This window comes from Jaculus jaculus, chromosome 2 (genome assembly GCF_020740685.1).
Source record: "Jaculus jaculus isolate mJacJac1 chromosome 2, mJacJac1.mat.Y.cur, whole genome shotgun sequence".
Classification (NCBI taxonomy): Eukaryota; Metazoa; Chordata; class Mammalia; order Rodentia; family Dipodidae; genus Jaculus; species Jaculus jaculus.
In genome coordinates this window covers 94719670-94746116 of record NC_059103.1, presented here as the reverse complement: position 1 = coordinate 94746116, position 26447 = coordinate 94719670, and positions in this window count along the sequence as shown.

Below are 26447 nucleotides of genomic sequence, written 5' to 3'. Positions count from 1 at the left end.
CCTAAGTTTATGGGGGACACCTGAATCAAACCACCACATTCCTCCCCTGGCCCCCATAAACTGATATCCATACATGATGTAAAATACAATGCATTCAGTCTGACTTTAAAAGTCCCCATAGTTTTTATCAATCCCAATGATGTTCATACATCCCCATAGTTCAAGATCTTTTAACTGAGCCATAATACCAAAAAATAACCTCAAAAAACCCATAATGGCACAGAATAAATATTCACACTGCAAAAGATGGCATTGGGCATAGCAAAGAAACATTCAACCAATACAAGATTTAAAACAACCAGGGCAAACATCAAACTTTGTAGCTTCAAGTCCAGCAACTCTAGCCAGTGACAAATCTCCAAGTCTGATAATTCTAACCAGCAACCAGTCTCAGGCATTCCAATTCCGCCCCTCCAGCTAGGCTACTCACAGTCCTGGGAAACTTCATCGGGGCTGGCAGCTCCTCGGCAGCCATCTCATGGTCCCGGCATCTCCACTGGGTCTCCACTGCAATCCATGGTTCATCCTCATGGCCCCATGGGGTCTCTATGCAGGCAACCAACAAACCCACTTCACACTGCCCATGGCCATTTCCAAAACACAAGACCATGTTGCAAACTCAATGACCCTCTTTCCAGCATTTCTTATACTCCACGATACCAGGTAGGTGCCAATTTGTTAATCCAGGGGGAATAAAGCAGACTTTGAAGAACAGGACTCCTTGAGCACTCAGGCCCCTTCAAAAGAGTCTACATTATTCTTGTTGCCCCAGCGCAGGTCAGCTAGCCCAGTCTCATAAGTTGTAATCTCTCAGTTGCAGTTGAACGGGCAACAGTTCACCCAAAGATTTTTCTTTCTGTGCCATATCCCTCTGCTCACACCAATTCATTTCTACGCAAAGCAACCCTGCACAACTTCTCAGGACATGGGCACAAGAGCAAGCTTCTCACACAAACTGCTAGCCCAGCCCAGGCAAAGCTCTTTCTCACCCTCATAAGCCAAACCTCACAGTCATATAGTTTTTACTGCATTCAGGTCTTGCAGCTCAGACCAGAATAGTCCATTAAGCTGTTCTTACAGCACTGCAAGGCATCTCTTAGGCCAAGGTTTCAAATCCTCCCACATTCCTCTTGGAAATCAGCTCCAAAAAGGCTGAAGCCACATAGTCAGGTGTTTAGCAGCAATCCCACTCCTCGGTACCACTTTACTATTGCAGTCCAGTTCACATTGCTGGTAGAAATTACCCAACCAAGAGTAGCTTCTGGGAAAAAGAGATTTATTTTGGCTTACAGGCTCGAGGGGAAGCTCCACGATGACAGGGGAAAATGATAGCATGAGCAGAAGGTGGAAATCACCCCCTGGCCAACATAAGATGGACCATAGCAACAGGAGGGTGTGCCAAACACTGGCATGGGGAAACTGGCTATAAAGCCCATAATCCCACCCCCAACAATACACTCCCTCCAGGAGGCCTTAATTCCCAAATATCCATCAGCTGGGAACCTAGCATTCACAACACCTAAGTTTATGGGGGACACCTGAATCAAACCACCACATGTGGGTACTGAGAAATCAAACATGGGTCCTTAGGCTTTGCAGGTAAGCACCTTGTATCAGACAGCTTCAGGTTCGCTGAGATGAACTTCCAGATCAGGCACAATTATGGAGGAAGGGATATTTATTGAAGCTTATAGATCCAGGGGAAGCTCCATAATGGCAGAAGAAACTAGCCTGTTTTCATAGGACCAAACACACAGAGAGAAGCACAAGCCAAAAGCCAAAAGCTACACAGCACAGCACACTTCAGGAACTTCAGCTAGGAACACTTTGCATATGTTTAGATTGAAATGTCAAATGCATCACCACACCTTAGGGCTGGACCCTAAGATCCACCCAGTGATACTTCCTCCAGCCATGTGGCTACAGATGCAAACTACAAACTAAGAAAACACTGAATGTATTGGGGGCCATGTATCCAAACGACCACATACGTTAACCACTAAGCAATCTCTCTAGCCCATGTTTTTGCTCTATGCATGTTCTGCCTTGTTAAATAACAGTGCAAAGCTCTCTTGCTTTAATGAATTCAACTCTAGAAAATAGAGGTAGGCAGACAGTGAATGAATAACCTGTCCCTCAATCAACCTCTCTCTTAGCTCCTTGCAACCTTAACCATTCCACTTTTAGGCCTTAGGGAATTTCAGGCTATTGTGGAACATTGGCCACGTCAAAGTCACATTCCACCTAGGGCTGACACTCAAGCTTTGCCCAGAGAAGTGGATGTGTACCCCACTCTACCTGAATGGATGATTCCAACTTCTCAGGATTTTGGGGTCATTCTGGGATCCTCCCATCATTAACAAATGCATCTTTCATCCCAGAGAATCCCTTAAGTAGGACAAACAATGCTGGTCTTCTATATCAGAAAGTCAAGATTCACTTGACCCTGGAACAGACAGGGAATCCAGTTGGCATGAGTGGGGGAACATATGTTCACTTTGCAAGTCCCATGTCTTAGTAATGGTTGTCAGGAATAAAAATTGCACATTTACCGAGGACTTTCTTTTTTTATTATAATTTTTTGTGTGTGTGAGAAAAGGGTTTATTTTGGCTTACAGATTCAAGGTGAAGCTTCATAATGGCAGGGGAAAACACTGACATGAGCAGAGGTGTTTATCATTTGGCCAACATCATATGGACAACAACAACAGAAGAGTGTCCAAACGCTGGCAAGAGGAAGCTGGCTATAACACCCATAACCGTGCCCTCAATGACACACTGCCTCCAGGAGACTTCAGTTCCCAAATTACCATCACCTGGGGACCTAGAATTTAGAACACATAAATTTATGGGCAATACCTGAATCAAACCACCACATTCTGCCCCTGACTCCCATAAACTAATAACCATACATGATGTAATATACAATGCACTCAGTCAAACTTTAAAAGTCCCCATATTTTTTTTATCAGTCCCAGTGATGTTCACACATCCCCATAGTCCAAAATCTTTTTTTTTTTTTTTTTTTGGTTTTTCTGGTTTTGAGGTAGGGTCTCACTCTAGCCCAGGCTGACCTGGAATTCATTTTGTAGTCTCAGGGTGGCCTTGATCTCACCATAATCCTTCTACCTCTGCCTCCCGAGTGCTGGGATTAAAGGTGTGTGCCACCACACCTGGCCCAAAATCTTTTAATTGAGCCATAATGCCAATCCCCCCAAGGCCCCATAATGGAACAAAATAAATATTCACACTGCAAAAGATGGCATTGGGCATAGCAAAGAAATATTCAACCAATACAGGACTTAAATAGGGCAAACACCGAATTCTATAGCTCCAAGTCAAACAACGCTAACCAGTCAATTCTAAACAGTTACAAGTCTCTGGAGTTCCAATTCAGCCCTTCCAGCTAGGCTACTCACAGTCCCAGAAAATTTCATCTGGTGCCAGCAGCTCTCCTTGGCAGCCATCCCATAGCTCTGGCATCTCCACTGGACCTCTGCTGCAACCCACAGTTCATCCTGATGGCTCCATGGGATCTCCATGCAGATAATCCAACAAGTTTGCTTCATGCTGTCCATGGCTATTTCCAAAATACAAAACTGCATTGCAATTTCAATGACCCTCTCTTTCCTGCATTTGTTATACTCCATAGCACCAGGTATGCTACCAATTTGTTAACCTGGGGGGTGAGGAATAAAGCAGACTTAGAAAAACAGGACACTCCATCAGCATTCGGGCCCCTTCAAAAGAGTCTATATTCTTCATATTGTTCCAGTGCAGGTCAGTTGGCCCAAATCTCAATAGATGTAATCTCTCATACAATTGCAGCTGAAGGGGCAGCAGTTTTTGCCCAAAGATTTCATTTTTTCTGTGCCATATCCCCCTGCTCACATCAGTCTATTTCTATACAATGCAACCCTGCATAAGCTCTCAGGGACTGGGCATAACAGCAAGCCTCTCACACAAACTGCTTCTAGCCCAGTTCAGGCAAACCTCACACTCCTTAGTTCTCACTACATTCAGGTCTTTCAACTTTGACCAGAATAGTCCATCAAGGTACACTTACAGCACTGCAAGGCATCTCTTAGGCCAAAGTTTCAAATCCTTCTACATTCCTCTTGAAAATCAGTTCCAAAAGGCCAAAAGCCACATAGTCAGGTTTCTAGCAGGTTTCCCACTTCTCAGCACCAATTTTACTGTTGCAGTCAGGTTCTCATTGCTGGCAGAAAATATCCAAGCAAGAGCAGCTTGTGAGAGAAAAGGGTTTATTTTTAACTGTTCATGGTGGCACACACCTTTAATCCCAGCACTCGGGAGGCAGAGGTAGGAGGATTGCCATGAGTTTGAGGCTACCCTGAGACTACAAAGGGAATTTCAGGTCAGCCTAGCAAGACCTACCTTGAAAAACAAAAACAAAACAAAACAACAACAAAAAAGGGAAGGGGTTATTTTGGCTTACAGATATGAGGGGAAGTTCCATGATGGCAGGAGAAAACGATGGTATGAGCAGAGGGTGGACATCACCTCCTGGCCAACATCAGATGCATAATAGCAACAGAAGAGTGTGCCCCACAGAGGACTTTATATATTCATGTTATTTTCTTCCTGTTTTTTTCAAACAATACTGAAGACCCTTATATGAGTATTCACAGAGAGCTCAGGTGGCAGGTGGGTTGTACAAATGGGCTGTCAGTTCTCAAGATTCACAAGACAGAGAGCATTAATCTACATACTTCTTCCTCCTTAACAGGCATCCTGTGGTACTCTACAACCTCTCAGTGCAAACCAGAGTAGAGAAATAGCAAAGTGAGTTTCACATAATGTGTGAGGATGCAAACTGAGGTATGACTACAGAAAGATGGAGAGGAGTTGCTCTGAGGACCATGCTATTACACACACACACACACACACACACACACACACACACACACACATACACACACACACTCTTTCTCTCTTTCCCTAGAATACTTATTATATAAATTATGTTGCTATATCTACTCATAATTATTTACCCATCAATTTCCAAATGGTCTCTAAAAGTTAAAAGCTTTTACAAATAACTTTTTGCAGTGTAGAGTTTTCACTTTTTATCTTTTGATTTCTGAAATGTGCCATACATTTTGACAGGCTTTCTACACTTTATACTTGCATTTAAAAAATTCTCAGTTTTTCAGATGTTGCTTGGTAGACATTTACCTAATAGGCATAACTCTCTGGGTTCAATCTCTAGAACTGAAAAAAAAATATCTCCAGGCTGAAGAGATGGCTTAGTGGTTAAGGTATTTGCCTGTAAAGTCAAAGGACCTGTGTTTGATTCTCCAGGACCCAGGTAAGACAGATGCATAAGGGGACACATGAATCTGGAGTTCATTTGCAGTGGCTGAAGGCCCTGGTATACCCCTTCTCTCTCTTTCTCTCCCTCTGCTTCTTTCTTTCTCTCTCTCTCTCTCAAACAAATAAATAAAAATAAAGTTCAAAAAAATATCTCCCACAGTTTTTCTATCCTGCCCCTCCCCATACACTTATGTCTTCTATGTAAGGGAATTTTGCTGAGTGTAAGAGGTCAAGATCTTAGTTCTCTTGCCTAGCTTTCCCAACATCATTAAGAAATAATCTACCAATTAGGAACAGTTTAAAAGGCAGATAGGAGTGTATTTTTAGTGATTTTGTTCACGTGTTTTGCCAGTTTTATTTTTCTTATTTATTTTATTTTTATTTTTGAGACAGGGTCTCATGTAGCCCAGGGTAACCTTAAACTTGCTATGTAGCTGAGGATGACCTTGAGTTCCTGATTTTCCTCCTGAGCACTGGGATCACAGGTATGTATGACCACTCTTGGTTTATGTAGTGTCTAGAGACCAATCTCAGGGCTTTCTGCGTGGTAAGCAAGCACTCTACCAACTGAGTTATTTCCTCACCCTCTGCAAGTTGTATTTTAAGTGTCCCAATGACAGAGTGAAAGTCAAGTTTATATAATAACATGAGTTAGTCCAGAAGAAATTGTTTAGTATGCTTGGGTATATTTATAGTTATAAAATTATGCCTTTGATAAGAAAATGTAGGGGACCTAAAAATGCAGCAGTAGCATATAATTTAAATGTTTGAGACAGCAGTGACATTGGTTTGCTTACATGAAAAGTCCACAGAAAATTTAAATCTCTAAAGAGCTGTGTTTTGCACTCTCTCATGAAGTCAGTAGAGTAATAGGCTGTCAGAACAGCGGGACAGAAGAGAAGCTGGAGAAGAAAGAAGGGACTTCATTCTGAAGACAGACAATTTTGTAGGGACTTTCTTGGGTTACTCTGTAGGCAGCTTAGCCTGTGCCTATTGTTTGGAGGAATCAAAATGACTCAGTTTTCTGCCTTCCAGAGATGTTGGTAGAGATGGAGGTGTGGGTTAAGGGGTGGGTAGACTGCCTTGACATTCCCTTTCGTTCAAGATATTTCCTCTTAATTACTAAGAATTATGAAATGATCTGGGGACTGGATTCCTTTTCAACTCTGCAATTGATTTTATTTCCATTTGCTTACATGAAAAGATTTTGGAGCAGTTTATGAATCAGGAAAGCATGAAGGAAGGCCTTGACACCCTTCTAATCTCCACCAGCCCTCCAAAGCCAACACTTTTATGTAAGCTAAGGAAGAACAAGGGCCTTACTTGGCCACAGCTGCCTGCAAATAGGTCCCTACATCTCAGGAATCTGACAACAATTGCTGCCCCTCAAATATTCTGTATAGAAAATAACTTCTGTAATATTTCTATTTGGCATAGATAACCCTACATTGTTTCCATATTTTTTCCAATTTCTGCCAAAACCCAGGGGAAGAAAGCAGATATTTTGTTCAGATCCACTCTAAAAATGTTAGTTCAAAGCATGTTTAAAGTAGCATTATGAATATTGTATTGAAGACGGGTGTGCTGGCTATGTCTTTAATCCCAGCACTTGGGAGGGTAAGGTAAGAGGATCACCACGAGTTTGAGGCCAGCGTAAGCTACAGAATTGAGTTTCAGGTCAGCCTGAACTAGAGGGAGACACTGTCTCAAACAAAACACAGCAAAACAAAACAACAGAATGCTATAATGATTTTCTTATTCATTTCTTCACCTACATTCATCCAGCAACAAATAAGCATGTGCCTATTGGGAAAAAAAAAATATTGGATCATTTAACTGGAAAGTGCAGATGAAGGACAAGTTTTAGGATTGATTTTTTTCAAAGTTTCAACAATATGCTTTTTATTTTTCATAAAAGTATTGCTCCTATCCTCCTGCCGCCTAAATGATGTAGAAGAGGCAGAGGGAGACTCAGCTATTGTGAGAGCTGTAATGGGGCCTTGTTTGCTTGGCCTGTACCAGGTAAGGCCCGTGGCCTCATCATTTGTGAAGTAAGGAATTAAGTGTTGAGTAGCACTCTCTCTCTCTCTCTCTCTCTCTCTCTCTCTCTCTCTGTGTGTGTGTGTGTGTGTGTGTGTGTGTGTGTGTGTGTCAGAGAGGTAGGGAGAGGGAGAAAGGTAGGGGAGAGAGGTTGAAAACCTAAAACGTAGTACTGTCAGGATGTGGGAAGGAGAATGGCATACAAGATCAGCAGACAAGAAATGTCTTCTGTAAAAGGTGTCCTTCACTGTGTGAGAGATACAAATCCGAATCAGAATACCTACTGCTCTCCAAGCCTCAAACAGCACAGTTTAAGAGATTTCTCAAATACCTGTACATCATGTACTTCCCTCCCTCCGGTGTGACCTAACTTTGATGCTGTAATCAAAGTCTCATGAAAGAGACCATTGCTATGCTTCTTGTGACTCCATGGTCACTGCGACTCTGTAATGACAGCATTTACATAATGGGGAAAAAAATGACACAATAAATTTAGCAAAGGCTTTTGGGTAAGCAGAGAAACCCAAAGCATCTAGAATACTAATTCCTTTCACCTGAGTCTGCGAACTTCATTCCTAACAACCTTCTCATTTTGCATGTGGAAAAAGGGGTAACATTCTATTTTTCCTTCCTAGGGCTCTTATATTTTAAATTATTCCCTTGTATTTGGAAGCTATCACTGTGGTTGGATGAATAATGGCCCCCTAGAGATGGCTTCACTGGAATCCCTGGAACTGTGAATGTTACCTTATAAGGCAAAGGGGCTTTGCAGATGTGACTAAATTAAGGATCTTGAGACAGTAAGATTATCCCGGATTAACCACCTGGGCTTGGAGTAATCGTGAGAGTCCTTATAAGGGGAAGCAGGGAGGTCAAGGAAGGAGGAAATGGAACCACAGACATGGAAGGTGGAGTGGTGCCCTTTGAAGAGGGAGGAGGTGAGCTGGGAGCCAAGCAATACAGGTGGTCTCTAAAAGCTGGAAAAGACCAGGAAACTGATTTCCCCCTGGAGTCTCCACCAGCCAGTCACCCTGCGAAATTCCATCCTTTTTTAACTCCTTAGGAATCCTTGCAGGCTTCTGACCCACAACTCTGAGAGAATAAATTTGAGTTGTTTTAAGCTACCAAGTTTGTAATAATTTGTGCCAGCAGCAAGGAAAATGAATACAATTACAGTGCCATTTCCAGATGCGGGCCAGTGTTCTCCACTGTGCAGGCCACCTTGGAGAACTCTCTATGTAATGTGAAGCTGTCAGCTGAAAGCTTTCCACAGGCTGCTCATGGTCCAGGAGGTAATGTCCGCACTCCATCACAACTGCCTTCGTCTCTCTCCACAACTCTTGCTTTCCTTCCTTCCTCCCTCCTTCCTCACGCTGGTGTTCACTCAACACCCTGGGCTTACTGCCTATGGATGTTCCTCTGTCTAGAAGAGGTGTCTGTTCTCTGGTTAATTCCCTGAATGTATCTCCCGAACTGGGTGACTTGTTCCTTTTTCAAAGTTCCCACAGTGTTACCAAGATGCAGAGAACGCAGCACTCTGTGTTACCAACATGCAACATGTTTCCACCTGGTTCTTCCTGCAGAGCTGAGACTCCTGGACAGGAACACAGCAGGAGTCTAATCAGTATTTGCTGAAGCCTTGATTCTTCGATTGTCCCATGTCACCCATCTTGTCTCCAGGTTTCTAGTGAGCCATACCATCCCTATCCCTCCCCTCCAACCCAGTGCTTAAACTTATTTCTCTGGGTTTACTTTCTCTAGACAGACTTTCACTTTAGTCACAGGTTTCTAGCCAGAGAGAAGGCTCCAGGTGTAGCTGGACTGAAGACCCGGGGTGTTGGATGCTTAGTCTGAGCCCAACCATTACACTTCTGTACCCAAACGCAGCAACAGCAGGCCCCACTCGGGGACAGTTTTAGAAATGAAGAGATACATGGATTTCAAAGCAGAAGTCAAAGTTAACATTTGCCTTTAACTAATGATCTCCAAGGTCCTTTTTAAAGAAAGACTCACACATGAGGGAGAAAAAGGTGCTCTGACTTGGCCCCTGTGGAACCAGGAGGTTGCCTATGGCTAATTTACACTGACCTTCTTATTCTTTTTTTTTGTTTTTCAAAATAGGGTCTCATTCTGGTCCAGGCAGACCTGGAATTCACTATGTAGTCTCAGGATGGCCTCTAGCTCAGGGTGATCCTCCTACCTCTGCCTCCCGAGTGCTGGGATTAAAGGCGTGCGCCACCACACCTGATTCCTGACCTGTTTTGAACTCAGTTTGAGTCACGAAGGACACTTTTGCTACCACCCTTCTTTTGGCCTAGCCTCCGTTAGCTCTAGCAAATAATGGAAAGAGCCTGTGAAAGCAAGAAAGACTGAGAAAGAAGAGACAGGTAAGAGTCAAGTGTGAGCAGTCAAAAAGGCAAGGGAATTAAACCAAAGCTTGACTAGTGTTTTCATGGTGTTCTAGCAAGCAGGGACTGCTTATAAATGCAGGCTTTGTGAACCCCAAATTTACATAGTTTTGGGCTGTTTTTTTAAAAAATATTTTATTTATTTATTTTCAAGCAGAGAGAGAGATAGAGTGAAGAGAGACAGAGAGAATGAGAATTGGCATACCAGGGCCTCCAGCCATTGCAAATGAACTCCAGACATAGGGCCACCTTGTGCATCTGACTTATGTGGGTACTGGAGAATCAATCCTGGGTCCTTAAGCTTTGCAGGCAAGTACTTTAACCACTAAGCCATCTCTCCAGCCCCTCTTGGATTGTTTTCTAAGGAAAAATATACAAGATACTATTTGCTGATTTTACAGAAACAAGCGGCTCTATTGGCCTGGGCAATGAATTTTGAGGCTTCAGTTTTATTCCATGGTACATGTTTCTTCTGGGGGTCCAGAAAGTCCCCAGATAGCTCTTTTACTCTTTTGCTTTAAATATTTATTTGCACAGAGAGAAAGAGAGCAAGAGAGTGAGCAAGCATGGGCACACCAGAGCCTCTTGCCCCTGTAAACAAACTTCAGATGCACACACCACTTTCTGTATCTGGCTTTATGTGGATACTGGGGAATCGAACTTGGGTTGTGAAGGTTTGTAAGCAAGTGTCTTTAACTACCAAGCCATCTCCCCTGTCTGACCCCCTCTGCCTCCACCATGGCTCTTTCCAAGCAGACACAGAGCTCGCCTGTCCCCCAGCTCTGGTCCCAGGGAAGGAGCCCGGTGTTTTCTATTATTAACGGTGCTCATGCTGCTTTCTGGATCACGAGTTGGCTATTGAGCACCCACCCTGTTAACATTACAGATTTGGCTGAATTTCGGGATTCCAAGCAGGATAGCTGTGAGCATCAGTCTCACCCCCAGAAGAAGGACTCAGTTTCATCAAAAACATCTTCCATCCTGTTAGCAATTATGTACGTATCGTTAGATAGGGCTTCACTGTGTTAGTAGATACCTTGGGCTACTGAGTTTCCCAAGACTGCACCTGTGGGCCTTGGAAGCTGGCTCTTAGGCAAGCATACCCAGAGAGGCAGTGTGGGGCATTAAGTAAGCAGGCGGTGCTTCCCCAGTGGAAGAGGAAGAGAATGGAGAAGCTCTACTTTTCCTTTACTGTAGTGGCTCGACTCCACACACCTTGTTAGAGATCCCCACGGCCCTGAGTGGTGATCTCACCGCTGCTTTCTCTACTGCTTCACTTCCATCTCCAGGTTATTATCTCCAAAGCACACTGTGCCCCAAGTCTGGGCCTGAGGGTCTGCTTTTGGATCAATTTAGACCAAAGCATTGTTTAAAACATAACTACCCATTAGGGAAAATCAAGACTTTTGCAACTTGATTACAGGGACAGAGAGAAGGTTTCTTACTCTTTCATTTTGAAGTATCCTATTCACCTGGCTGCTCCTCCCTTGCCCTGACTGGCAGCCTCCCCCTCTCCGGGGACCATTTCCTTGTCTGCACTCCCAGATTATAGCCCGCAGAATCAAGATCAGACACACAGCAATACAGGACTCTGGTGCAAGCCTGCCATTGGACAAAGAAAGGACTATTTTAAATTACTCTTGGACTTGACTGGCAAAACTTTCTGAAAGACACATGGAAACAATTGCAATGAAAAGATTTTATGTCTTTTTGGAGCAATGCATATTTATTCAAATTATGGTTGGATCCCATCATGATAGGGGATTTTAGAGAAAATCTTAAGTTTCATTTGCAAAGCTATAGATTTCTTATATTGCATAGTTTTGGGTAGAAACAAAAGTGACCTAGTTTGAGGGTTCAGTTAGAATTTTGTATTCTTCACAGGATGTTTTTTCTACTGAAAATGCAAATGAATTCTTTTGTTCAAAGGTTCCCAAAGCAGTTCTTGTTAACAATGATAAAATTTCACATCTTCCTGTCAGGACAAACATCGAGTAAACAACCCATGACAGGCGCTTTGGGCTTCATCCTAATCCATCCCCATGGTCTTGCCTTTTCTGTTTTTTTTCCCCCAAAACTTTGAATATCAGAGAGAATTCATCCACTTGACCTTCCTTTTAAATTAGCCTCACCAGGACCTCATTAGTTAGAATAAAGAGATTAAATTAACCTAGAGTTTGATAGGCAGAGTATGAACTTGAAATACTAGGAAGACCTGGTTTCCCTGAAGGGTAGACCTTTGCCTTTTGGCTCACAGGGGATGATACTGAGGAAGACTCTGGAATCTCTGCTACATCTTCTGATGGAGGAGGGAATAAGAAAACTCCTAGTTCCTGAGTTGCCTCAGTTTCCCCACCACGACTTGATTCCATGCTTCTGTACAAGTGGTAGATTCACTGCCCCAACCCTGTATAACCTAAATAGATGTCAGAAGCTTTGAGCCAGCATTGCAGTCAGGTTCCCATTGCTGGCAGAAAATACCCGACCAAGAGCAGCTTGTGGAGAAAAAAAGGTTCATTTTTTTTTTTCTTCTTGAGGCTTACAGACTCAAGGAGAAGCTCCATGATGATGGGGGAAAATGATGGCATGAGCAGAGGGTGGACATCACCCTCTGGCCAACACCAGATGGACAACAGCAACAGGAGAGTGTGCCAAACACTGGCAAGGGGGAAACTGGCTATAACACCCATAAGTCCATCCCAACAATGCACTGCCTCCAGGAGGTGTTAATTCCCAAATCTCCATCAGCTGGGAACCTAGCATTCAGAACACCTAAGTTTATGGGGGACACCTGATTCAAACCACCGTAGCCAAGAATATACTCTATGGTATACTATGAACTAAATTAAGCACCACTTGCACAGTGAGCCCCAACCTCTAACCAGACGGTATTTGGAAGTGACAACTGTAGGGGGACATTATGTCTAGATTGAGGTCTAGAGGATGCCACCCTCATAGTGTGATTAGCACACTTATCAGAAGACCTTACTGTCACCATCTCTTCCTCTCTCTGTTGACTGGGCCCAGAGCAAGAACATGGCCATCTGCAAGCAGGGGAGAGAGCTTTCTTCTGAACCTGAGCATGTGGGTACTTGATATTACCCTCCTTAGATGACTAGCTTCCAGAACTCTGAGAAAACTAACTTCTGCTGTTTGGGCCTCCCCGGCTGGGGTGCTTTGCTTGGGTAGACTGAACACAGAGACTGTGTGAGCTCTGCTCAGGTAGGGAGAGCACTTCAAAAAAATATTTTTTTGGTCTTTCAAGGTACGATTTCACTCTAGGTCAGGCTGACCTGTAATTCACTATGTCATCTCAGTGTGACCTCGTACTCACACCAATCCTCCTACCTCTGTCTCCCAAGTGCTGGGATTAAAGGTATGCACCACCATGCCCAGCCCCCTTAGCTTTTTTTACACACAGTTCTCCCAACAACCATAGTTCCTGCATTCAAACATGCAAGGACCATAGACCAGAATGAAAGATTTTTTTTTTTTTTGGTTGCTTCCCAAATGTTCCTATATTTTTGTGAAACAGGAAATATATTATTATAATTCTATAATTTCAACTTTAATAAACTTGGAAAAGAAAGGAATTCAATGATTGGGAAATAGGCTTCTATGAGAAAAACCTAGAATAGTTAGGTTTATTTCATTTAGGAAAGACAAAATTAGGAGTAATTTAATATTTTAAATCCAAATCTCAGTTACCCACTCCAACTTTGTACTGTCTTATAAAAGGAAAAATAGATGAAAGAAAAGGTGTGACTTCAAGAAGTCCTCTTGGGAACGGGTTGGTGGGCTTTGGCATGTGCTCTGACCATGATTATTCATCTGCTCAAGCTTACTCCTTTCCAATCTTGCTGGATTGAGCTTTGCGGAAATGATGCTTTATTCTTCCAAGTGTCCACTTAGAAAATACACTCTGCACATACTCACGACTCCTCCCAAGAGTCAATATGAATTTTCAGGAGTAATGCAGACTAAATATATAAAAAGGATAACTTCCCCAACAGACTCATAATTTGTAAGGTTTACTTTGCTCACAATAAAACTGAGCAATAAAACTGCCCACTCATTTTTGTTTCCTTTACTGAGGCATTGCCCTTTAATGGCAGCCTCCTTTAATATAGAAGTTTTCTTTTGCCAAGTCTTTAACCCAGAATTTCTCAAGTTATTGTCCAACTTACCTAGGATGATTGTTAAAAATCCATATACTTGGAAATGACTGTCTACGCAGGAGTCTAGGGGAACCACAGGATCTGCATGTGAAGTCCAGGTGATCCTTACAGTACTAACATCTCAGAACAGTTGTTTTAACTACTGCTATGAAATGGTTTGTCTTCTTATTTCTGTGTGGGATAAAAAACATGAACTGGGCTGGAGAGATTGCTTAGAGGTTAAGTGCTTGCCTATGAAGGCTAAGGACCCAGGTTCAAGGCTTAATTCCCCAGGACCCACATAAGCCAGATGCACAAGGTGGTACATGCATCTGGAGTTCATTTGCAGTAGCTGGAGACCCTGGTGTGCCCATTCTCTCTCTATATTTCTGCCTCTTTCTCTCTCTATTGCTCTCAAATAAATAAATAAAAATAAACAAAAAATTAAGCTGGAGAGATGGTTTAGTGGTTAAGCACTTGCCTGTGAAGCCTAAGGACCCCAATTTGACACTTGATTCCCCAGGACCCAAGTTAGCCAGATACACAAGGGCATGCACACATCTGGAGTTCATTTGTAGTGGCTGTAGGCCCTGGAATGCCCATTCTCTCTCTCTCTCTCTGCCTCATTCTTTCTCTGTGTCACTCTCAAATAAATAAATAAATAAAAATAAAACAAAAAAATTTTAAAAATAAAAACCCAGGAGCTAACACTTGCTGCCATATTCTTACAGGAACGTCATGCAGTCTTAGGAGGGAGATGTGTGTGTTCTACAGTTTGATGAAGGTTGGTGCCCATTTTTTTTTTTAAAGGTCACAACTGGGCTGTGGTGGTTTGAATTAGGTATCCACCATGAACTCATGTATTTTGAAGGCTAGGTCCCTAGAAGGTGGCAGTCTGGAAATCAGACCCTCCTGGAGGAGGTGTCTCGTTGGGGTGGGCTTATGGGTGTTATAGCCAGCTGCCCCTGGCCAGTATTTGGCACACTTGCCTGCTGCAGTTTTCCACTTGCTGTGACAGAGGTGACATCCAGCCTTTGCTCGTAGTATGTTTTCCCCTGCCATCATGGAGCTTCCCCTTTATTCTGGAGACCAAAATAAACCCTTTCCTCCCATAAGTTGCTTGTCGTCAGAAGCTTTGTGCCAGGAAGGAGCAGGTTACAAAAGCATGAAGACAGGTGAGGAATCAGATGGATCATGTGACTCCCAGCCCTCCTCCTGTCTATAAATCTCTGCCCTGAGTCCAGCTGCTTCCTCCTTATCTTCATGTTCCACATCCATGGAGTCCCCAGGCATGGGCCAAAAGCTGTTGAAAAACAAAATGCTTCTTCAATGGACCCACCCAGGTCTTTCCCCACTGTCATTATTACCCAAACAATGTAGTATTTACATAGAATCTACAATGTAAACCAGGTGTGGGGGTGCATGCCTTTAATCCCAGCAATTGGAAGGCAGATGTAGGAGGATTGCCATGAGTTCGGGACCACCCTGAGAATACATCATGAATTCCATGTCAGCCTGGACTAGAGTGAGACCCTACCTCGAAAAGCCAACCAACCAATAAACAAACAAACAAATAAACAAAAAAACCCTACAATGCAGTGGGTTCTGTAAGTAAGCTAGAAATAACTTAAAGAATGTGGAATATGTAGGTTATTGGCAAACCCCACACCATTTTATATAAGAGATTTGAGTATCGCAGACTGAATGGTTTCCAAACCCCTCTGGATACCAAGGGGTTTTGCATTCCATGTTGTCAGTGGTTTCATCCTTGATCTACTTTGCCCTCTTTCATTTCTTCTCTCCTATCCCATCTCATCCTCTTTGTATTTTCTTACATTTTATGTTTTAATGACACATTTATTTATTTGAGAGAGAAGAAGGAGGGGGAGGAGAAAGAGAGAATATGGGTGTGCCAGGGTCTATTGCCCCTGCAGACAAACTCTAGACACATGTGCCACTTTGGGCATCTGGTTTTATGTTGGGGAACTGAACTCAGGCTGGGAGGCTTTCCCATTAAGTGCCTTTAACCACTGGGTCATCTTTCCAACCCTTTTTCTTACACTAATTTTTTTTTTTTTTTTTTGAGGCTGGAGAAATGGCTTAGCAGTTAAGGCATTTGCCTGCAAAGCCAAAGGGTCCCGATTTGACTCTCCAGGACCCATGTTAGCCACATACACAAGGGGGAACATGCGTTTGGAGTTTGTTTACAGTGGCTGGAGGCCCTGGTGTGTCCTGTGATTATGTCATAATTTATGGTTCTTTCTCCCTAAGGAACATTTTGGTATTCTCACATTTAACTTGTGAACAGTATGGCTTTGGCCATTCTTCTATGTCTCCACTACAAGAGTCTCGGTTGGTTGTGTCCTTAAGGATGGAATTGTTTCTATAGTATTTATCATTTTTGTTGTTGTTGTTGTTGTTTTGAGGTAGGGTCTCACTCTAGCTCAGGCTGACCTGGAATTCACTATGGAGTCTCAGGGTGGCTTTGAACTCATGGCGATCCTCCTACCTCTGTCTCCCAAGTGCTGGGATTAAAGGCATGCGCCACCATGCCCAGCTATCATTTAACATTTTAAGAGATACCTAGGCACACATGGGAGGCGTGAAATAGTACATGAAGACCCTGGGTACTTAGGAGTCAGAGGGAGCTTGGAAAACATGGGAGAAACTTGTTGTGGTTTCCAAGGAAATGAACAGGAGAGGCAGGGTGAGCAGATTGAAGACAGGGTTGTTTAAATAGCTCCAACAGGCTCCAGATGTAGGCTGGTTACACTTTGGCTCAAGTGATGAGGCTTAGAGCTCAAGAATGGTGGCGGTTTTATGTGAATGTATATCTCCCATGGACTCAGGTGTTTTACTAGGCTCGTGACTTGGATCTCCAGCCCAAAGGTGTAAGAGAGCAGTCTGAGCTTGGAGGTCCTGCTTGCTGAGGGTTTTGTGTTTGCTGCTTTTGGTGTTTACTGGCTGCTGCTGGTTTCCCACTCTCTGCTTGGATTTATGAAAGGGAGCCAGCTGCTTCTGCCATGGATGGAGCATCCCCCAGATCTGTAAGCTTGAAATAAATCCCTTCCTTCCATAGAACTGTGTTTGGTTGGATGTTCCTCCCAACACTGTGGAGTTGACTACTACAAGGTTATTAGGAATATGGTTTTGTATTGATGGGTTTGCATATGAAATGTGAGCTCAAAGGAAAATTGTTTGCTACTCTTGTGTTCATTATTACCTTGTTTTGTTCTCCCTCTCTCTCTCTCTCTCTCTCTCTGTGTGTGTGTGTGTGTGTGATTTTGTATAGTTTTGGCTACTCTAGTTTTCACCAGTGACTTATAAAAGAGCCAGCAAATCTACATCCTTTCTAATATTTCATAGGTGAGATGTTCAACTGTGCTAATTGAATGCTAGCTTATTCTTAGTCTTCTTGGGCAGCCATAAGAAAATACCAGCTTTACTGATCAAACAAACAGATAAAAAGAAACCCCACCTATTTCTCACAAATCCAATAACTCACATATATGTGGATCTATTTCTGGGTTCCCTATCCTAGTCCATTAGTGCATTGATCTACCTTTGTGCCTGTACAACATTATTAACTACTAGAGATGAGTCCTGGCATTTTCCCTTTAATTCTGACACACTTGGCTTTGGATATGTTGTGCTCCTTACACTTCTACTCAGCAAGTGTCCTTCTATATCAGCTACTTTTCTTGTTGCTGTGTATAAATACATGATGTGTGAATTATTTTTCTCATTGCTGTGACAAAATCCTTGACCAAAGCTATTTACATGGCAGAAGGGTTTTGGTCCATGGTATGAGGGGACATAGTCCATCACGATGCGGAGGTCATGGAAGCAGGATTGTGGGGGGCTGGCCATCCATCCACAGTGAGGGAGAAAAAGATGAATGCTGGTGCTTAGTTGGCTTCCTCCTTCTCCCCTTTCTCATTCAGTATGGAACCCCAGCCTACAGGATGGTTCTGCTGACTTTAGGGTGGGTCTTGTCTCCTCAGTGAGACCTCTCTGGACATATCATTTTAGACAGATCTAGAGGTGTGTCTCTTAGGTTATTCTTGATGGAATTTAGTCCAGCTGACTAAATTTTATGACTAAATTTAGTGATCATAAGCCCCCTTCTCAACTTGACACCCAAACATACCACTTTAAATCATTGTCCTGATCCCTGAAGTTTCATTTTCATCTCATAATGAAAAATGAACTTAGTCCATCTCTAAAAGTCCAAAACAAAACAAAAAAAAAAAACCCAAATAATTAAAATATTAATCAAAATGGATACACTGTGAGGCAAGCCAATAAATTAGCAGATAAGATTAAGGAATTGGCTTTTAACAAAGAAGGAAAAATCCAGAATAATGATTCTACATTAATTTACATAGGAATCTTCTGGAGCACTTATTGTCCAGTTTCTCCATTTTCATCTCCAGAGATACTGATTCACTAGGTTGTGAGAAGGACCATGAGTTTTCATTTCTAAGAAGCTCACAAGTGGTGCCAATGCTGCTAATATGACAATCATGGGTTGAGAATATACAAGCAAGGCCAATGTGTAAGGATGATAAACACAGAGTAAAAGTTTCAAGAAGAAGTCAAATAGAAATTTAAAAATATACAGTTACATTCTAGGAGCTTAAAATATACTTATCTTGTGCCAAAATCAGGTAGATTTTCACTATTAAGAAAAGCAATATGGGAAGTAAATTTCATGATATAAGGAGAGGTTCAAAAAATAGAGGATGGGTAATAAAATTTTAAAAATCCACTCAATTTTTTTGAGGTTGTGTCTCACTCTAGCCCAGGGTGATCTGTCACTCACTCTGCAGTCTTAGGCTATCATTGAACTCAAGGCAATCCTCCTACCTCTGCCTCCTAAGTACTGGGATTAAAGGCCAGCCAGGCCAATGGACTGAACAGGTGCAATAGTGGTATGTCTGTTATGGGGGAAACCAACTGCTCTCTAATTGGTTGGACTGGAGACTCACTCTATGGGAGGGAATACATACCTGCTACTGAAAACCTAATGAAAAGCCTATGGTGGGGGAGGTCATGAGCCTTGGGAGTGTAACACTTACTTTTGTCTGGCTAAGTGCATATACTATGCCCATCAAACTTTCATGTAAGCAATTTACTTAACGTTCATACCAATATATTAATCGACTCTCATTTTTGGTTAGAGACTCTTCTCTTTTCAGAAGGTAGTGACCACTGGGATGACCCAAAAGGCACCATAGTACTGAGAAGAAGTGACAGAAGAGTATTCTGCACTGAAACATCTCTATCATATCTTCCAAGGCTCAGGGTCCATTGTGGAAGAGGTGGAGGAAAGAATGTAAGAGCCAAAGGAAGGGTAGAATTGCTTACAGTACAATTGTCCAGATAGAATTTGGCCTCAGTATATATGACCTAACAGTACCTAGTGCTACCTTCACAAGACCTTCATTACAGGAGGAAAAGATGATGACATTAAAATAAAAGAGAGACTAATGGAAAGAGGGACTAATGGAAATGATGGAGTGTGGATTTGTGAAGGGGAAAGTGCAGGAGGGAAGGGAATTATCATGGCTTATTGTCTGTAAATATGGAAGCTGTCGGGCTGGAGAGATGGCTTAGTGGTTAAGCGCTTGCCTGTGAAGCCTAAGGACCCCGGTTCAAGGCTCGGTTCCCCAGGACCCACGTTAGCCAGATGCACAAGGGGGCGCACGTGTCTGGAGTTCGTTTGCAGAGGCTGGAGGCCCTGGCGCGCCCATTCCCTCTCTCTCCCTCTATCTGTCTTTCTCTCTGTCTGTCGCTCTCACATAAATAAATAAATAAAAATTAAAAAAAATATGGAAGCTGTCAATAAAAAAATCCACTCAATATCAAGAGAGAATTCTAACACTTTCATAATAAAACAAATACCCTACCTGCCAAGACTAAAATCAGATTAACACCAAATTTTTCAACCACAGCACAAGAAGCAGACAATGAAATAATATTTTCAAATTTTAAAGGAAATTAAAAACTTTATACCAAACCAAATACATTCAAATCTGTGTGCATTATAAAATATTCTCATACATGAATGTCAGTTGGTTTGTGCACACACAGAGTCATGGTGAAGACCATTTTAAGGGAAGCATTTTGATAAAAGGAAAGATAAACATACATATACCACATAAACATCAAATAGAAGCCACTTGGGTCCTTAGTAAAGTTTGAGATTGCCATAAAAATTAGTTCACAAAACAGCAAGTGAGAATTATCTACAATGTTAAGGAAGGAAGTCTAATGTTTCAGCAAGTTGGTAAGTGGAAGACCAAGTGAGGCTTTACTGAAGTTATTTTTTAAAACTAACTTTAAGCAAGGAAATATGTAAAATAAATCAAAGACAGAAGACACTTGGGATAATAAATTAAAAGAAAATATAAAATGTAATAATTGTAATAATATAGATATAATAAATCTACTAATTAAAACCAAATTAATGAAATGACTATAGAAAAAGTCCATATGTATGACACTTAGGAAAAGGTACACAAATGGTAAATGTAAACAAGCAGAAAAACATATTAGATAAAAATTAATCAAAAGAATACTGGTGGGCTGGAGAGATGGCTTAGCAGTTAAGGTGCTTGCCTGCAAAGCCAAAGGACCCAGGTTTGATTCACCAGAATCATGTACACCAGATGCACAAGGTGGTACACGCATCTGGAATGCATTTCTAGCAGCTAGAAACACTGGCATGCCCATTCTCTGTCTCTTTTTCTCTCTGCCTCTGTCTCTCTCATAAGTAAATAAATATAAAAAAGAATGTTGGCCAGACAATATTGATAAAAGAGAGACTACCTATTGAGAAAATGATAGATTAGCTTATTCAGAGTCAAGGTCAGGCTCATCATAATTATTTTTAACATTTTGTTGTTAGTTGTGGACAATATAATTGAAAGAGGAAAAAAGAGACAGTTGTTATTAAAGAACTTGTTAAAAATCTGGAACTGTTTTATTCAAGATGAACTGGGGCTATGGAGGTTTTGCAGTAGAAAAGAGAGATTGGGATTAGTTCTAAAAAAAAAAAACAACAAAAAGAAAGGTTTTATAAGCAAGAATCACAATGGGGATTACTGGATGAAAAATTATTAAGAAAAAAAATCAAGATAATGGACAATCTTCTTTGAATTTTATTTATTTGAGAGGGGAGGGGGAGAAATGGGCATGCCAGGGCATTCAGCCAGTGCAAACGAACTCCAGAAGCATGTGCCACCTTGTATATCTGGGTTACATGAGTCCTGGGGAATACAACCTGGGTCCTTTGGCTTTGCAGGTGAGTGCCTTATTTGCTAAGACATCTCTCTAGCCCAAGATAAAGGGGATTTTGGCTGAATATAGGCCAGGGTGACATGACATTTAGGTCTAGGGATGAGGAATTGGGTCAGATGTTGAGAGTCTTCCCAAACTAAGTGTGCAGAGACTTAGCTAAGTTGACTTAGCAATTGTTATGGTTTGAATGTGAATGCCCCCTCAGGCTCCTGTTTGAATAGTAGGGGCCCATCTGCCAATGCTATTTTGGGAATTGTAGAACCTTTTGGACATGGGGCCTACCCAGAAGATGTAGGACTATAGGAACAGTGCTAGATGGTTATAGCCCAGACCTAGTTCTAGCCTGTAGTCTCTGCTTCTTGGTCCTCTGTGATGTGAGGGGTCCCAGCCACATGTTTTCACTGCCATAGAGCCACCTTCTTCCATGCTGTCCCTACCAAGATGGATTCTATCTCCTCAAATCATGAGCCAAAATAAGCCTCCCCTTTAAGTTGCTTCTTCATTGTTAACCTGACTGGATTTAGACTGAGTGTTGAGACACATCTCTGGGTGTGTCTATGAAGGTGTTGCCTGGGAAGTCCAACTGAGGAGGGGAACTCACTTTGAATGTGGGCAGTACCATTCTGTGGAATGGGTCCAAGACTATAGACAGTGAAGAAAGAGGAAGCCAGCACAGCACTACCACTCATATTTCTCTGCTCCCTGATCATAGGCTTAATGTGGCCTGTGACTTCATAATCTTGCCACCATGACTGTGCTGCCATGACAGACTCTACCCCTCAAACCATGAGCCAAAATAAATCCTTCTTTCCTTAAGTTGATTTTGTCACAGCAGTGAGGAAAGCAATTAACACAGAAAATTTGTGCTGAGAACTAATGCTGTGATGTCTATGTGGGTTCAAGTCCCACTTTACTATTGCAGCCAAGTTCACATTGCTGGTAGAAATCACCCAACCAAGAGCAGCTTGTGGTAAAAAGAGGTTTATTTCGGCTTACAGGCTTAGGTGGAAGCTCCATGATGGCATAGAAAATGATGGCATGAGCAAAGGATGGACATCGCCCCCTGGCCAGCAGCCGGTGGACAATAGCAACAGGAGAATGTGCCAAACACTGGCATGGGGAAACTGGCTGTCACACCCATAAGCCCATCCCCAACAATACACTGCCTCCAGAAGGCATTAATTCCTAAATCTCCATTAGCTGGGAACCTAGCATTCAGAACAGCTAAGTTTATGGGGGACACCTGAATCAAACCACTGAACTGGTTTATGGGAGGAATGTGGAAGAGTATGGACCTGTGGACTAGAGAGTGCTGCAAGCAGAGCTTAGTGCCTTATTTTTGTAGGAGTTTAGAGGAGCAGAACACTGATAGGAATGTGGACAATAATTTTGTGTTCACAAGATTTCAGAGGAAAAGAGGGATCTATGAGGAACTGGGCTGGAGACCATTTGTGTTGTATTCTAGCAAAGAATTTGTTCACATTCTGCTCATGTTCTGGAAACTTCAGTCATGTAGCCCAGGGGGACCTTGAACATGCTATGTTGCTGAGGTTGGTCTTAAACTTCTGATTCTCTTTCTTTTACTTCCCAAGTGCTGGGATTACAGGCATGTGTTATCATGTGTACTGGTGTGAACATAAACTGTCTCCTATAGACTAATGTGTGTTAATACTTGGTCCTCATTAGTGGTGCTGCTGGAGAAAGTTGGGGAGCCTTTGGGAGGGACAAACTTGCTGGAGGATGTGTGTCAGTGGGGTTGGGCTTTGAGATTTTGTAGTCCAGCCCCCTTTCCAGTTTTCCATTTCTCCTTCTTCCACGCTGACATGAAGATGTGACACTGGCTGCCTGCTTCTGCCATGCTCTTCCCTTGAAAAAAAAAAAAAAACCCTTCCACATGCTGCTTCTGGGTGGGTGTTGTCTCAGCAATGAGAAGTTACTTAATAACCATGCCTTGTTTATGAGGTGCTGGGGATCAAACTTAGGGCTTTATGCATGCTACCCAGGCAAGCACTCTACTGAATAAGCTACATCCCTAACCTCAGACAACTAGTTAGAAACACAAATTCAAGCAATCATCCCAAGTCTCCCTACTTAGATACTGTGATGGCAGGGTCCATCACAGGAATTTGTTACAAGTCTTCCAAATGATGTGGAACTATGTGCTTATGAGAAAGCTATTTTTATTTCAGCTCTCATATTTTTATTTGTTCTTATTCTTTTTTATTTATTTATTTGAGAGTGACAGACAGAGAAAGAGGCAGATAGAAAGAGAGGGAATGGGTGCACCAGGGCCTTCATCCACTGAAAATGAACTCTATACGCATGTGCCCCCTGGCTAACGTGGGTCCTGGGGAATCGAACCTCGAACTGGGGTCCTTAGGCTTCACAAGCAAGCGCCTAACCACTAAGCTATCTCTCCAGCCCCAGATCTCATATATTTTTTTAAAAATGTTTTTATTTATTTTCAAGGAGAGAGGGAGGTATGCACACAAAGAGAATGAGAATGGGCATGCCAGGGCGTCCAGACACTGCAAATGAACTCCAGATGTATGTGACACTTTCTTGCATCTGGGGAATCAAACCTGGGTCATTAGGCTTTGCAGGCAAGTGCCTTATCCATTGAGCAATCTCTTTCCTCTTTTGTTAATAAAAATATTCTTGTTTTACAATAATTTTTGTCCTTGCTTTTTTATTTATTATCTTTCCTTTTTAATATAGTTATTGTAGTAATTTAAACTTTTGATATGGTATTTGTTATCTCTTGTATTTTCCTTTTAGAAATACTTGTGTTTCTCTAGAGACTGGGATTGTGCCTTGAGGTACTGGCTAGCACAATCAGTTTAGGGGAAGGTTAGAACCTTCTAGTCCAGGGAATGAGGCATGGGAGGAAGAGTACCCACATGTAAGACCAAAAGGCACCCTGCACAATAGCTCCTTCAGACTTGCAAGGTGGAGGAGGAAGCTCAGTGCATATTGTAATTCTTGGCCATGGGGAGCCAGGGAGGAGGCTGGGTAGAAAAACCACAGCCTATGTTCTCCCAGGCACTCTTTTAAATGTTCTTTATCCTGGGGACACCTGGACCTGAGGTTTGAGACTGTATATCTCAAGGTAGTGGAAATGCAACAGACCCCCCACAAAAGAAAATTTCCCCTCCTGTCTTCCATTACTGATCTGCCCTGCATCTTTCTCAGACCCACCCTCCCTTACCTTCAGCCACCAAGCTGCAAGCTCTCACACACCTTAGTGTCCTCTGATTTTCTTGTGTGGCTGCCTCCATCTATAGGAAGGAATCAGCAGCCATTCAGCCTCTGAGGCAGATGTGTGAGTTTCCAAGTGGGCACAGAGGGTTTGCCTTAGCATGGCTGGGAGTTCTGAGCGCTCTCGTCTGAATCACCTCTTATGCGCTGAGATTCTTACTCTACAGACCCAAAAGCAAAGGCCTCAGAGGTCACACGAAGGGCAGAGCTGGAAGAGAACCTCTGGCTCTCTGGAGCAGCTACTGTGCACCAAGGGGAGTGTTTAGTCTTCTCATGCTGGCTGACCAGTTCCTTTTCTGGCTCAGTGGCCACTGATCCCAGAGCACAGAGACCACTTTGTTTTGATGTAAAGAGAGGTTTCTTGTGGTTGTGGTTCAAGGACCATTCTCTACTGCTAGGGACACATGACTTTTTAAGTTTTGTTTTGTTTTGTTTTTATAGTGGAAGGAAATAATGGCTTTAAAATGTTGTCACATACTCCAGCAGGAGAGGAACATACCTCTTGCCCTTTAAGAAAAGAGAATGTGCTAGAGATCTCAAAACAATTTTTTTCTTGTATGATTAAAGCAGCAAACTTACTTAACTAGCCTGCTATCAGAGATCTCTGTGGTGCTCTTGGGAATATGCCATACCAAGGCTCATTATCTGTCTCTCAGGAATCCTAGGTGTAGCCAAGTTGACTTTGGGGAGAGGAAGTCCATTGTGGTGGTTTGATGCAGGTGTCCCCCATAAACTTAGCTGTTCTGAAAGCCAGGTTCCCAGCTGGTGGAGATTTGGGAATTAATGCCTCCTGGAGGGAGTGTATTTTTGGAGGGTGGGCTTAAGGGTGTTATAGCCAGTGTCCCCTTGGCAGTGTTTGGCACACTCTCTTGTTGCTATGTTGGCCAGGGCTTGATGTCTACCCTCTGCTCATGCCATTGTTTTCCCCTGCCATCATGGAGCTTCCCATAAGTCTGTAAGCCAAAATAAACCTCTTTTTTTCCCCCACAAGCTGCTCTTGGTTGGGTAATTTCTGGCAGCAATGCAAACCTGACTGCAACATCCATGATGCCTAGTCCATACAAAGCCTCCATCTCTACCACGATACAGACTCCTGTGTTCATGAGCCTGTGGGGCAATGTGTGAGTGGTTGATTTGGGACATTGTGAAACCAGTGTTCCTAGGAAAGGAATCTGTATAAAATGGAAATCCACTAGAAAAAAGAGGTTAAATGAAGAAGTAATTTAGGATGGATTTTAAAAAGATAATTGGAAATCCTGAGACATACTCAGTTGAGAATTTCAGGGCAGAGCGGTATCTGAATGATAGTGCAAAAGAAAGGCAACCTGCTGAATATTTGAAAGGAACGAGTAGAATATTTTCATACTTACATTCTCTCCATCTCTTCCCTTATTTATTTATTTATTCATTTGGTTTTTAAAGGTAGGGTCTCACTCTAGCCAAGGCTGACCTAGAATTCACTGTGTAGTCTCAGGGTAGCCTCTAACTCAAGGTGATCCTCCTATCTCTGCCTCCGGAGTGTTGGGATTAAAGGCATGCGCCACCATGCCCGGCCATCTCTTACCTTTTAAGTTCTTATTACATAAAAACAAGAGATTTGGATGAGATCTGCAAGGAGATCTCAAGGCTAAGGGACTCTGGCTTTCTATAAAACATTCTTGCTTTCTAAATCTGAACCTTCTGCTCCAAAACTACTACTACTATTTTCTTCCCTTTAAAGGGTAGAAAATGAACTCTGCATTTCTATTTGAAGGAGCTGTTCAGTCCACATCTTATATTACAATTCCTGCTATTTACATAAAGCAACGAGGATGCACCAATCAGCACATCCTGACCAGTGCTTCAGTGTCCAGGTCAATATCACCTAATGCAATTATTTTGTTTGTGACTGTATCACTTGCATCAGCCTTCCAAATTAACATTTTTGTGTTTGTCATTAATT